Here is a 15,882-nt window from a genome sequence, read left to right on the forward strand (position 1 = left end):
AGTCTGGGGTCCCCGAGGTGAAAAAGAGCTTTGTGACTGGAGATGAGTGAGCATTTGGGAGGGTGGCACTTTGAAGTTTACAAAGCCATGCAGATACAAATCCCATAGGTTCTTAAAAACCTTTCTGAGGTTTTATTTGTTCTTATCCAGCAGCTGTCAATGTCACCACCCTTAGATGTGGCTGTCATCGTTGGGGATGTGGTAACAATCATGGTGGCAGCTGCCACCAGTTACCAACCTAGAAGGCTTGGTAAAACACAGATTGCTGGACTCCAGCCCCATAATTTCTGCTGTGTGAGTCTGGGGTGGTGCCTAAAATTTTGCATTTTTAACAGGTTCCCAGATAATGCAATGATGCAATTGGTCTGGAGACCATATTTTAAGAACAACTGGTCTAGAGCATTGTTTCTCAAACTTTAATGTGCATACAAAATCACCCAGGGATCTTCTTAAACGACAGATCTGTTAAACAAGATCTGGTTGGGGATGGAATGGGGAGCTGAAATTTCACATTTTTAACAATGTCCCAGGTGACGCTTGATACCGCCAGACGAGTAACCACTCTTTGAACACAAGACTGTTTTTTCAATGTTCTCTGGAGTTATCCATATTAATTCATCCTCTCATGACATTTTTTTGGGGGGGAGGGGCTGGGCTAATGCCATGCTGAAGTTCTGGGGCCAGGGATTAAACCTGCGCTCTAGCAATGACCTAAGCCACAGCAGTGACAATGCTGGATCCTTAACTGCTAGACCACCAGGACTCCCCAGCCTTTCACTACTTGAATAAATTCATGGTGATATGTGGGGTGAGGGTAGAGAGTACAACCTATAACTAATAAAGCTACACATGGGAATGTGTATACTTGAGGTGTGGTGTATGTACTTGAGTGTGTACAGGGTGAGAGGGAGAGAAATGGTTCAACTTAAAACGTTCTGGTGTTATAAATGTAAAAATAATAGGAAAAAATAGTTTAGCAGTAATACTTTAAAAGTCTTCAAGAGTTCCCATTGTGGCTCAGCAGATTAAAGAACTGATGTAATCTCTGTGAGGATGTGGGTTCTACCCCTAGCCTCTCATTGGGTTAAGGACACGGCGTTGCCACAAACCATGACGTAGTTTGCAGATGTGACTTGGAGCTAGTGTTGCTGTGGTTGTGGCATAGGCCTCAGATGCACCTCTGATTTGGCCACTAGCCTGGGGACTTCCATACTGGCCACAAAAAGAAAAGAAAAAAATCTTTGGAAGACAAAGTCCCCAATTTTTCTCTGTAAATGAATTTTGGTTCAATGTTTGATACCTTTATTTAAAGTATATGTCCCAAAGCAAGCATTATGCAAATATTTCAAGTCTTTTGCAAAATGATGCTGGTATCCTAACTTATAACTGTGGAGGAAATCTTAGAAATTTAAAGAGACAATATGCTGATCAAAGATGAATATTGTTACTCAATCAAAATTTCTTCTTTTTGAGATGTGACAGGAATATAAGTCTAAAAAATTTTTCATGGTGTTAGCTACCTATAGTAATTTGAGATATGAAATATGATTGAAGGAATGGCTTTACAAACTTTTAGAAAACTAGGAAATCTTTGTACCTTGCATTCTAATTCTGTTTATATATTGGCATATCTTCCTAGGTCAGAAGAAGAATTCGTACCTCCTGAATTTGCACTATTTGAAGAAACTATCTGTTTGAAATCTGAATAGATTTCACTTAATTCCTAAATGGAAGTAGTATTTGGACACATTAATTCATATATGGAAGGATAAGAATAATTTGGTTATTATCAAATTAATGACTTGAAAAGAATTCATTATGTTCTCTGAATGCCTGGGGAAATCTCATTCATTAGCTATCCTCTTGCTTCTTTAATTTTCAAATGTTCTATTAGCAATCGTTTATTGAATTACATTTCCCATTCTTCCTTGCTTGGAATGTAACCTATCATTTGCAAAACTTTCCTACATTTTCTGCAATTGTTACCGGAAGAGGAACCTCTTCCAGGATCGGAGAGTGGGCTCTTGTCTAACACTCAGAAATGGAAATAAATTGTCAGAGGAGACACACAGCAAAATACTTTATTGGGAAGGGATTACCCGGGCTAGTGGAGAGCAGCAGGGTAAGGGAACCCAGGAAATTGGCTCTGAAACATGGCTCATGCCTCAGGGTTAATGGAGGTGGGTTTGTTTCTGGGTTGCCATCTGGGCCAATTATCCTTCCGTGCCCACATTTGGACCAACCTAGAGCCCCTCCTGGAAGGAGGTTCATCTTTTGGCCGAGATGGGTTCTGGTGTGAGGGCTTCTGGGAGGGTGGCAGGACTATTATGGGCTGGTGTCTCCTCCCTCCTTTTGGCCCCTCCCAAATTCTCCTGGTTAGTTTTCCCAAGCAGCTCTGCATTCCTTATTGGAGCCTCCTGTTGTGAGACAACTGATGCAAGTGGGTATCATCCAACCTGACCAAGGCGGCTGTTTCTGTCAAAGGTTCCTGAACAACTCACCCCCGAGAGACTTCATATTCAAGGTACTTCCTGGGAATTGGGGTAGAGGTCAGTTTCCTCTGTAAGTACTTCCCGCTGGGAGTGGGCACTATCCTGCCTCATAAAGGACAAGTCTCCCTCCACCTAATTCAAATTGAGGTATTCCATGTCCAAAACCTGCTTCCAAATACCTGGGGTGAGGGAGGCTCTCAGTGCACCGAAACCCAAAGAATTTGGTTTCCAGTTAAATGCAATGTCAAAACAATTTAGGAACTTAAAACTATTGGCCATTTGTGAGACTATAGATCTATAATAAAATTAATATATAAAAAATAGCCATTTAGCTTATAACGTATTTATTTATAATGCAGTTTATGTAAATTGCCAGTTTTGTGAATTAGCTCATGATTAGAGATGCTTTATATACCAAACTCTGACTTCAGTGGATGAATAGATGTTATGATAAACAGGCAATTTCTAATTTCTAATGATACCATTTTAAAAACTCTTATAAATAATTGGAAAGTGAGGAATTAGCATGTTAAACAACCTTTATATGTTCCGTACATGCTGCTCCCATTAGCAAAAATAATTTTAGAATATCCAGAGCTCATTTATTCCATGTAAATCCTGATTTCAAGTTTCTGACAATCAACATTTTTGTACCATATTTCCATTACAGTTTATTCTAGACAGAGATCTACAAACTGAAGTTAGGCTCAGTTGACCTCAGCCTGTTTGTTCCCAGGATGCTATTTTGGCCCTAAAGACATATGACATTTGAGGTCAAGACTCATCACTTCTCTCTAGCCAACCATATGTTAGTACAACTTAGGGTATTTTAATTATTAGTATAATGTTTGCTGGTGTGATTAATTTAATGCATATAAATTCCTTGACCCAATGTTAGGGTTATCTCTTCCTACTGACAGAGATGGGATCTAGTACAACTCCCCTAGTTCTTTAGAACAAACTTCAATGTTTTTTAGAGAACCTGCAGCTAATACTAGTCTAAGTTTCCCAAGTTGAGCCTATTAACCAAACCTACTGCAAACTAGCAGTGTACACAGGGGTATGTAGCACTGAAGACATTGAAGGTAGGGGAGTAGATACAAATTTAATTCAATTGGCTGAACAGTTCACTTCTGGTTGAACAAAACAATTCTGCAGGTCACAACTGACGTTTACTTTCTTTGACAGACATCTTTCATTTGCATCGTTATGAGTATGTAAATAATAATGTGGAACTGAAGGAACAGTTTTAAACTGGTAATCTTCAAAATTAGTACTGACTTGACTTCCAGTAAGAACTTAGAAAGTGTGCAACATCATTTATTTTAAAAAATTTCCTTTCACTGTTTTTCAGTTATGTTAGAGAAAGCTTCCTTGTTCCTGTGATTATTTTCTTTTCAATGTAACTTTTGTTCTTTGGACACAAACAAGTTTTTCACAGTTTAATTCATTAGAGTAGTCTTGTGTTAACCAGTTAGGTTTTTTCAACTGGATTTTTACAAGAGAATTAAGCCCTATAGAAAATAGTGTAAGTGACTATTTCTCAGTTCTCCCAGGGAACAGATCTGGTACCATTTTAGATATATAGAACGCAAGTTATTGTATTACACATAATGGGTCCCTTAGGGCTTAATTGTTTTAGAAATCCTATTGAGAGCCTGTTGTGTTGTGAGGTTGGCTATAGTGTTGTCAGAATTTCCCCTTCTCTCAGCAGCATTGACTTTCCTGCAGGGACCAGACATGTTAATATAATTCCACTTCAGCTTATCCAAATGTCTACATGACACAAGATATTTAATATGTGGGTAGTGTCAGATTACTCTGGATATGACCCCAATACCAGTCAGATCTAAGGAGACTCAGTGACCATCCTTCGTTCATATTCTTACCTCCTAAACCTCATCAAGCTGTATGGGAATGTTCCAGTTATTGGGCACAGGTGCATTACCTTAGACTTGTGGCAACAACATTTACTGAATATTCTACCCAGTAAGGAGAAACATTTAATTTACATTGTTATGCTGGTGGAAGTTTTCTATTGTTCTTTTTAATCATGTTGATATACTAATCATCCAGAGACAATCTTAGAATGCATAAAAGTCAACTTTCATTAGCATCAGTTGGCTTTTCTACTTGCCCAAAAAGACCAGATCTCTTTCCTGGTTGAGTGTTCTCCACAGATGCCAGCCATTGTCCCGTATGATTGGATATAATTAATACTTTGAGACCAAGTTCTTCTTTGTATATAGACCATTCTGACATGGGAAGCTGAAGTGTGTCAAATGGCCTATGACAGTGGGGTGAATCATTCCATATATGCTTAAAACAGCCTTGCTTCATCAGCATAAGCAATCTTAGTTCAGGCCGCCAGAGTGCAACTGATTGGGACTAAGCTGGATGCAGTGAAGTTGTAACCCAGCAGTATCCGTCAATAGAGTGGAACGGCTAGAGAACCAGACTAGAAAAGAAAAAAATGCTAATCAAAGACCTCTTAGTTTTGAAAGATTTGTGGATTTTAAAGTAAAGTTCCATTGACCTTGTTTGGAAAAATATTCATGGTTTCTGGTTCCTCAGCCACTAAAGCTCCCTGTGTGATTTGGCTTCTAAGTGGTTCATATGCATCTTGCCACATACTGAGTCAAAGGGAGTTTGACTATTTATTTTAGCCTTTCTGACATCCAGAAAAGAATATCTGTCCTCATTTCATCCAAAAGTTTTTGCCCCAAATGGTTAGAATATAAGAAAATATAACTTTAGATGTGTTTACTTTTATTAACAAACTCCTTGGTTTCTCTCTGATGAACCATATACTCTTTTTTTTTTTACAGATTGCATTGTCAAATTTTATTAAATCAATAATCTCACACAATGATATGATTAATATTTCAGTCAGATGTGAACATTGCAATATATTATAATGCATAGTTGATCAGAAACAAATCCAAAACCGTTCTTCTCTGGGAATTTCAATTATCATGTTTGCTGCATTAGAACCATATACTCTTTGACCCAATTCAGTAAATAAGTCAGCTCTGCTTCCATTTTTCTCTCTAGTGCTTTAACGAAGAAGCATTCAGGGCTTATCACTTGTATTAATCTGGATCTCTTCATGTTGATGGATATGGCCAAGTATCTCTAAGGTTTTAGCATTTTATTTTTGTCTTTTTTTTGTCTTTTTTTTTGCTATTTCTTGGGCCGCTGAGATTCCCAGGCTAGGGGTCTAATCAGAGCTGTAGCCACAGGCCTACGCCAGAGCCACAGCAACGCGGGATCCGAGCCGCGTCTGCAACCTACACCACAGCTCATGGCAACGCCGGATCGTTAACCCACTGAGCAAGGCCAGGGACCGAACCCGCAACCTCATGGTTCCTAGTTGGATTCGTTAACCACTGCGCCACGACGGGAACTCCAGGTTTTAGCATTTTAAATGGCCAGACTGGTACCTCACCCTTTGCCATGGGGCTTGAGTTATATGGAAGGTGGTGCTGTAAAGAAGCAATTATCATGAAAATTAATTTTTGAGGAAGACTCTACTTCCAATCATTCTGTTTGCCCCTGAACTGGGATTTGGATGGCTACCACACCTTGTATTTAACAGTAATGACCTCAGAGGTATCAGAGTAAAGTGCACAGGTCAAGAACAATGTTTCTTAGGAGAAGCAGTGTACCTTGGGTATCAGCAGGGGTGCCCTTGATGAGGACTTGCTTTTAATAGTGCAGTACACTCTTCTGAAGGGCATTGCTCAATCCTGATTCTATCACTTCCATTTAACAATAGAGATCTCATTTGCTCATCATTACTTTAACATATTTGGGTATCCGATATCATCAAATTTGCGGTGGTGGCAAAAGGGCTTGATGTTTTCTCTTTGGGTTGTTCTATTTTAACTATGGCCCAATAACTTGTATTATGGCAACTGACTTGTACTAAAAAAATGAATACCCCATTTGACAGATGTGACAATTTTGTCATTTTCTTAGGGACACACCAATGATTCCATGTCAAGGCATCACTGGAGAGATCCCAGAAGAGATATGTCTGCGTTAGATGGGCTGAGAGGTTAGAAAGTTGCCTGTGTACTTTTTAAGAAACCTGCCTTTCAGGAGGCCATGCAATCTAATGATGATACAGCAGCATAATACCCCACTGTGTCAGTATCCATGTCTGTCACTTTGCATTCTGCTTGGTGATGTGAGTTTCAAGGTCAAATGATTCATCCCCATTCAATGCATACTTTATTTGTTCCAAATAACAGCACTCCCAGTAAAGTTATTGTTTGGTGAAGGGCCCTTGCATTTAGTTTTTCTGTGAAATTGTTCTATCATTTTTAGTCATCCAACTAATAAAGGAAGGCTGAGCTCAAATACTATTATTTCTGACTGCTACTCAATGTGCCATTTAGAAAATGGATATATTTTCTGTTTGAATCAGATCAAGGACATCTTTTGAATTTTACTTTATGAGATTATAACATAGTGCTAGAGAACTGATCTTATAGTTAGACAATAAAGGTATAATTCCAGCCAAATGAAGGCAAATTATATTGATGACCAAAATTAACAGGGATCTGAAAGAATGCATTTGTTACATCAGTGACCACAGATTACTAAAATGTTGATTCACTGTCCATCATTATATTGGACCGGTCAAATCAGGGTTCAAGGGGTAAGTGGTATATGGGGTTATTCCCAGTTAATTCAACATCCCTATTACAGTCTTACTGCACCTTGGTACTATTCCACATCTGCAACAGCATTGTTCTAGAGGTTCCCTTTTGGCATGCCCAGTTGTTGGGGTCCTACTCATTAACTTTTTGAAGGTTCTTTCCATCCCTGGAATTGCAACAAATCCCCTGCAATTACATACTCAGAAAAAGGAGATACCACCCCAGGAAAATCTTCTTTGGTCTTCTGTGTCCAGCTGTTATCACAACCTAGCAACCTCAGGTACTTTCCTCACCATATCCTTCAACAGTCAAAATAATTTGTCTCCTTATATTCAAGTTTCCCAGAATTAATGTTATTTTTGATCCTGTATATAAAAGTCCCTGAGATTCTTGAATATTATCTTTTGTTCCAAACCAGTCACAGGGTTTAAAGTCTCTCCAGGCAGATCTAATATTTTAATGAACCTGATGTTAAGTACTTTGGGTCAATTTGTCCTTCCCTTTGAGAGACTGGGACTGATCTCTAGACTTGAGTGCCAGGGTTCTTAAATTAAGAAAGATCAGAAGAAATCAAAGGAAATGCTTTGGAAGTTGTCCTTTGTTTTTCATGTGCAAGGAGTTTATCCTTAGGATTTACGAAGCCCTTGTCTCGCTGTTCCCTCTCTTGGCTCAGCTCCCAGTGATTTTGAAGTGGCTTGTTGCTGTCTGGGTGGAGGGTTTGCCAAGGTTGTTGCCATGGCTGCCGTGCTTGCAAGTTTAGCTGATTCTTCAGTCCTATTGATCTCTGAATCTTAGCAACTTGCCAGTGTTCCTCGTATGAACTGGGGTGTGTGATTCCAAATCTAATGACCTTTTGTCTTAGCCCATAGGGAGACTGTTGTGTAGACAGTGGGCCCAATCCCAATTCAGATCTTTCCAGCAGCCAATTCTCCATGAAATCCATGCTTCCATAAAAAGCTTTTGGGAATTAGAAAGGTCACCCTTTGGGACAGACTCTTTATACACTTCAGCATAGAAACAATCACCTGGGTTGTTGGACTCAACTATCCTTCATGTCAGAACATTCCCTATTTGAAGTTCTTTCTTTCTAATCTCCTCCATCCCTTGCTTGTCAGTTTTCCATGGTGGAGTTGCTCCACTACTCCTTGCAAATCAGCTCATCTTGGTTTCCATGTTTTCCCCACTAAGAGCAGCAAAGCATAAATTTCAAAGGGGTACACCCTTTTTCCTCTCGCACGCTATATTTATTACCTTTTTGTTTTTGAAATTGTGGTAAAAATATATAACATAAAATTTACCTTTCTAAAACAATTAAAAAGAGTTCTCATCGTGGCTCAGTGGTTAACGAACTCGACTTGGATCCGTGAGCTTGTGGGTTCGATCTCTGACCTCGCTTAGTGGGTCAAGGATCTGGTGTTGCCGTGAGCTCTGGTCTAAGTCGCAGACACTTGGATGCTTGGATCTGGTGTTGCTAGGGCTATGACATAGGCAGGCGGCTATAGCTTCAATTACATCCCTAGCCTGGGAACCTCTGTATGCTGTAGGTACAGTCCTAGAAAGCAAATAAATAAATAAATAATAAAAAATAAAACAATTAAAAATGTGTGGTTCTATTGTTCACCTCCAGAACTTTTTCATCTTCCCAAATGGAAACTCTGATCCACTGAACACTAACTCCCCATCCTTCTCACCTCTCCACCTTTGGCAACTAACATTCTATGAGTTTAACTGCTCTAAGAATCTCATATAAGTGGAATCATACATTATTTGTCCTTTTGCAACTGGCTTATTTCACTTAGGATAATTTTTTTTACAGTTTCATCCATGTTGTAGTATGCATCAGATTTTTAGGCTGAATAATATGTAGTTGCACATATATACCACATTTAGTTTTGTATATTCTTCTGTTGGTGGACATGTGGGTTGTTTCCACCTTTTGGCTGTTTTTCAAATACGCTGTGAACATGGGTGTACAAATATTTCCAGTCCCTACTTTCATTTTTTTTTTGGGTCATACTTTATACAGTTTTTAAATGTTCTTTTAAAAAATTTTATTGAGGTATAATTTACATAGAGTGATTCAAAGATTTTAAGTGTAGCGTGTTATGGCTTTTGACGTATTTATATACCTGTATAACCTCTACTACGTTCATGATATGAAATATTTCCATCAGCCCAGAATATTTTTCCTTGCCCATTTGTGGCCTTTCCCTACTTCACTCATAGTTTAAGGAAACCACTGATTTGTTTACTGTCGCTATAGGTTGGCTTTTATTTTCTAGAATTAGCATAAATGGAAATATTCACTATGAACTCAATATTTTGGGGATTTACCCATATTCTTGCATGTACCAGAGGTATTCCTCTTTATTGCTGAGAAATAGTTCATTGTAAGGCTATAACACAATTTGCTTATCTATTCAATAGTTGATGTCTAATAGTTGTTGGACATCCAGCTGTTTCCAGGGCTATTATGAATAAAACTGCTCTGAACATTTATTTTTCATTCCCTGGGCCAAATACCTAGAGTGGGATTGCTGATTTGTATTTATTAAAAATACCCAACCAGTATTCCAAAGTGGTCGTAGCATGTTACATTTAAAAGACCATCTGGAGTTCCCGTCATGGCACCGCAGAAACACATCTGACTAGGAACCATAAGGTTGCGGGTTTGATCCTTGGCCTCTCTCGATATGTTAAGGATCTGGTGTTGCCATGAGCTGTGACGTAGGTCTCACCCACGGCTTGGATCTGGCATTGCTGTGGCTGTGGCATAGGCCAGTGGCTACAGCTCCGATTTGACACCTAGCCTGGGAATCTTCATGTGCCACGAGTGCAGCCCTAAAAAGACAAAAGAAAAAAAAAAAAACAACATCCTGTAAGAATTCCAGTTGTTCTACAGTGCTCATCTACACTTGGTATGAATAGTCTTTCTGGTTTTAGAAATTCTAGTGATATCTCATGTGGTTTTAACTTGCATGTAATTTGCATCTAAATGCACTTTATTCAGTTAATTAAATTCCACAGAGATTAATGATATGGAGCATATTTTCATCAGGTTGTCATCTGTATATCTTCTGTAAAACATTAGTTGTGTTGTTTTGCTACTATTTATTGTGTTATTTATCATATTACTATTGAGTTGTAAGAGTTCTTTATATATTCTAGCTATAAATATTTTTGAATATGTATTTTGCAAACATTTTCTCTCAGTCTGTGTTTTATCTTCTCTTTCATGAACAGGGTCTTTTTATTTTTAAATTTTGATGAAGTTCAATTTATGAATTTTTTTTCATCCCATTTATTTTGTACCTAAGAAATCTTTGCCAAACCCAAAGTTATTATGAAATTCTCCTATGCATTCTTCTTGAAGTTTTTATAGTTTTAATTCTTACATTTAGATCTATGATCCATTTTGAGATTATTTTCTCTGGTGAAATTTTTTAGAATTTTAAAATATATATGATGGGAGTTCCCGTTGTGGCGCAGTGGTTAACGAATCCGACTAGGAACCATGAGGTTGCGGGTTCGGTCCCTGCCCTTGCTCAGTGGGTTAACGATCCAGCGTTGCCGTGAGCTGTGGTGTAGGTTGCAGACGCGGCTCGGATCCCGCGTTGCTGTGGCTCTGGCGTAGGCCAGTGGCTACAGCTCCGATTCAACCCCTAGCCTGGGAACCTCCATATGCCGCAGGAGCGGCCCAAGAAATAGCAACAACAACAACAACAACAACAACAACAACAAAATATATATATATATATATATGATGTACATTTTCTATACATACAGCTAAAAATACTTGAGGATTTATTTACATGTTACTTTAATTATCATGAGGCCCAAGTACAAATACAACAGTAATTAAAAATATATATACTTATGAAAGTACATTGCATAGATTCATATAAGTGTCCTGAGATATTAATAGGCTCTGCTCTTCCCATGGTTTACTCTGTGCCCTGAATTTCATTCAGAAAGTATAATCTAGGTTGGTCCTCCTAGGCTCTGAGTTGGAGTTTAGAGAATAGGATGTTTATTACACATTGCCCTTGGGATAAAGAAATGTGGAAAAGGAGGCAAGGAATTAAGATTAGGCAGAAGTTAAGCTGTGATGCAGATGTGATGATGAGTTGACCATTTTGTTTGAGCTCTGAAGCTACAAGGACCCTAAATCACTGGGATGAGTTGGCTGAAACTTTTACTCATGCTTGGATCAGTTCCTGGATGTGAGTCACAACAGGAAGTAGGGCTTTCTGCAACTTAGGCAATTTCTGAAGGGACTGACAACACCTGGGCAGTTGGGGCCATGAATACTTCCTTGCAGAGCATGTAGACAATGAATCTCCATGTCCATAACAGTCTACCTGTTGCTGCTTACATCCACATTTTTGTGAACATGGTATGACTGGTGGATCCCCTTGTCAAGCCTGCTCTGCTCTATGTGGGGTCCTATGCAGGTAGAACAAACCCTTGTGTAGTGAGGTTGGCTGAAATTCTGTGGGCAGGAAAGGTATTCCATAGCATAAAGGTCTATTCCTATCTGAATCAATCACAGGTCCTTTAAAGGATAGAAGTAGCCTAATGTAGACAAATTGCTATCAGCTAGACAGATAGTCTACTTAAGGAATGGTGCCATGATATGGGCTCAACATTGGTCTTTGTTGCTGGAAGCTTGGACATTCAGAGGCAACAGCAGTAGCTGAATTCATTATGGAAAGAGGGAGCCCATGCTGCTGGGCTCGTGCCTAACCTCTATCTCCGTCATCAGTGCCACTTTTTAACATGTCCCTTATTTTAGCATTGAACTGGCCAGTGACAGTTGGCTCTTACCAATTGGTGAAGTCATTCTATCTACTTGATTGTTTAAGCCACTTCCATGCTGGGAACTCTTGGATTAATGTTAACTTTTTATATAAAGATTTTCACACTTTATATACACTCCCATTTATCCATATACTACATTCCTTTCTTTCAGACCTCTTTGTCTCTGATCTTCCAATCATTTGTCTTCTATGATTTTGATCAGCTAGCCAGACTACCCATGAGTCATTATATGTTCTAATCTCAAGCCACTTCATTTATCACATGAAGTAGATGACCAGATGCACTGTCCCAAACTCTTATAATTGAATTAGGCTGTGCTGGCTTGTACCCACATACTGAGCTGAACTGTATGTAAACCAAGCTTGGGGATTTTCACCATCCATCAGCTAGTCCTCAGAGATCTCCCTCCCAGGCCATGGGATTATGCTGAGGAAGAGGTGCTGGTGCAACTGGTGAATGACAGGAGTCTGGGCTAATGGATCAGGCTAATGAGTCTGAGTTAATGGGTCAGAGTATGGCTAATGAATTCATGTGGTGTCCCATAGGCTTTCAAAGCATACCATGCCAAGAGGTGCAATTCAAAAGATGTATATTCTCTATTGCAAACTGTGTGACCTGGCTCCAGTACCCCAGGGGGCAGTGTTGTGATTTTCCCGCTGGGTACTGCTTGGACCTAACCATAGGCATTCCTGGAATCTCTCACTTGCATAGAAGCATCTTTGCTTTGATTTGAACTGTATTACATTTTTTTTTTAGGGCTACACCCACAGCATATGGAATTTCCCATACTAGAGGTTGAATTGGGGCTGCAGCTGCAGCCACTACATCCATAGCAACCCAGGATCAGAGCTGTGTCTGCAACCTACACCATAGCTCATGGCAATATTGGATCCTTAACCCACTGAGGAAAGCCAGGGATTGAACCCAAATCCTCATGGATACTAGTCAGGTTTGTTACTGCTTAGCCACAATGGACACTCTTGAACCCTATTACTTTTTAGCTGCATTTTGAAGGGCTATGAGCAAGGGTAGGAACAAAATGCCTTCACAGTGCACCATCTTTAGATAGTTGTCAGGGGAGGCACCTGGAATGGGTTCCAGAAGGGTTGTTTCTACTCTGTGGCTCCTGAGGGTGCTCCTGTTACCCTCAATAGACTGGAAATGATCATATCCATAATGGACAGCCTGATGGGTTGTGTGTTAGGGTGTTTTTAATAGGATTGGAGCAGAGAGAAGAGGTATGAAAGAAGAGAGTGGAAAGGTGGAGGAAAGGAGCTATTTGTTCAAGCTAAGCAGTGATGATGTCATCCTTTTGTACTTTCATTTCTCAGAGCAGCAAGACTGGGTCCATATCTTCTGGTATGTCAGTCATCTTGACAGTAATAAATATAAAGTAAAAATATAGAAATGGTGAAACATAGATGACTTTCCTTCTAAGAAGAAGAAAATATGTATTCTATGAACTATATAGTACTATATGTTCTATTATTTAATCTAATGGCAAAAATATTAGAATTTTTAGAGCTTGAAGATAGCTTTCATCTAGTTCAATCTTTTCATTTCATAATCAGGAGAATCTTTAATCTTATTGACTCTTTTCAATAAAATCATGAAACATTTTGTTCATAGGTTGGTAAATGTATCCATGTGCTTTTCTTTTATGATTTTCAGCAATGGTGAAATTAGTATGTTTTGATCTTTGTGCAGATTGTTCAGAAGGAACTTAAAAGAAGTATTTAGGAAAATCCAAGTGCTGAAACATTTAAGATATGCTTTATGGTCTCAGTTTTGTGTGATTGTCAGCCAGGAAATTTTCTGATTAAGACGGCTTGCCAATTTCCTGCCAAATACATTATTTATTGCACTAATGGGGATTTCCTATTTGAGATGTAAAGACAAAATGCTACTAATATTATTTTCCTTAAAATAATTTACATAGATCAATTGATACAGTCTAATAAATTAGAATCAAGAAGCAAGATAGAGGTCTGTAAAGACATACAGGCATTTTATTAGTATGTACTTATTGAAATAAACTAGATTTCATTGAATTAGAGAATTTTCATTCATTACTGATAGTGAAACTTGAAACTGGATGTTAGTGAATTTGTATTTCCTTTTTTTGGATCTAACGCTTTGTAAGAGAGCAATAACTCTTAGCAAGCACTAAATTCCGTTGGGTTAAAATCGCATTAGGATCCCCTATTGTGTGTACAAATCTTAGAATTTCATGAGTTCCCCAAAGCTATAAAGAAACTTCTGCATATTCACGGGTGTGTGTTTTCTTGTAGCTGTACCTACAAAAGGAGATAGGTTCCAGGCATCTAGTAAAGAATAACTGCTTGTAGGTAAATTAATACTCTAAATTACACCTAATTCTAATCAGACAGCAAATGCATGAAACACATTTTAATAATTACATGTTGTAGCTGTAAAATTAAAATACATTTTAAAATTATAGATTGTAACAACTGCTGTGAAGGAAAAGAATATGGTGGTATAAGAAAGACCAAGGGTATTTTCTTCAGTTGAGACAATCAGAAGAGGACTTTCTGAAGGACAAATAGATAGGCAGACAAAGAATTTGTGCAGTTTGTGTGTGGGAGGAAGGATGTGTGTGGACAGCAATCCAAACAATGCAGGGAACAGCACAGTCCTTGTTGGGAGTGTGATATGTTCAAGAAATTAAAAGAAGACCAAGATGGCTAGAGTGCAGTTAGTGAGGCCAAGTATAGCATGAGATGAGATTGAAGAGGTTGGCATGGATAGACCACATTGTGCAGGGCCTTGTGGGCCATACTGAGTTGTTTGAATCTTATTTTAGTGCAATAGTGTAGGGTAGTCATAAAGGCATTTTAAATAGGAGAGTGACACCATTTCATCTATATCTTTAAAAGACCCCATTGGCAGTGGATTTCCCACTGTGGTACAATGGCATAAGAACCTGACTGCAGTGGCTGGGGTTGCTGTAGAGGTAAGGGTTTGATCCCTGTGGGTTAGGTCACAGCAGTGTCTTGGATTCAATCCTTGGCTCAGGAACTTACATATGTCATAGGTGCAGCCATTAAAAAAAAAAAAGACCCCATTGGCAGAAATATGGTTATTTCATTGGACTGGATTGGGGTAAGAGTGGAAGAAAGTTGACATTTGAAGGAGACAAATGCATTAGTCCAAGTGAGCATTGGAATAACTTGGACTGGGGTGTTGGCCATGCAAATGGAGAGTAATATATGGATTCAGAGTGTTTTGAGAGTAGAATCAGACTCAGTAACATATTGAATATGGAGGTATGTGCCCAGATTTTGGGATTGAGCAAATGGGTAAGGGGAGATTATAGTATCATTTATTGTAATAGTGTCAGTCTGAAGGAGACACAATTTGGGAAAAAAAAATCCAAAATTCAAGTCTAGGTGGAGTTCCCGTCATGGCCCAGCAGTAAGGAAACTGACAAGTATCCATGAGTTCACAAGTTCAATCCCTGGCCCCGCTCAGTGGGTTAAGTATCTGGCATTGCCGTGAACTGTGGTGTAGGTTGCAGATGTGGCTCTGATCTGGCATTGCTGTGGCTCTAGCATAGGCCAGCAGCTGCAGCTGCAATTCGACCTGTAGCCTGGGAACTTTCACATGTTGCAGATGTGGCCCTAAAAAAAAAAATCCAAGTTTAGAATGTTAATTTTGTGATGCCAATGAGATGATCAAATGACTGGGTCAGGTAAGCAACTAAATACCTGGGTCTTTAAGCGTGGGCTGGAGATATGATTTGTGATTATTGGCAAATAGATAGGAAGAAAAAAATTTCTAAGTCCCATGAAGTCAAGCAGAAGAGGAAGAGTCATGTAAAGAAAGAGAGGGGGATGCTAGGTAAGAAAGTGAAGTTTTTGTGTCTCATAGACTGAGAAAAG

The sequence above is a fragment of the Phacochoerus africanus genome, chromosome 3, assembly GCF_016906955.1.
Source record: "Phacochoerus africanus isolate WHEZ1 chromosome 3, ROS_Pafr_v1, whole genome shotgun sequence".
Taxonomy (NCBI): Eukaryota; Metazoa; Chordata; class Mammalia; order Artiodactyla; family Suidae; genus Phacochoerus; species Phacochoerus africanus.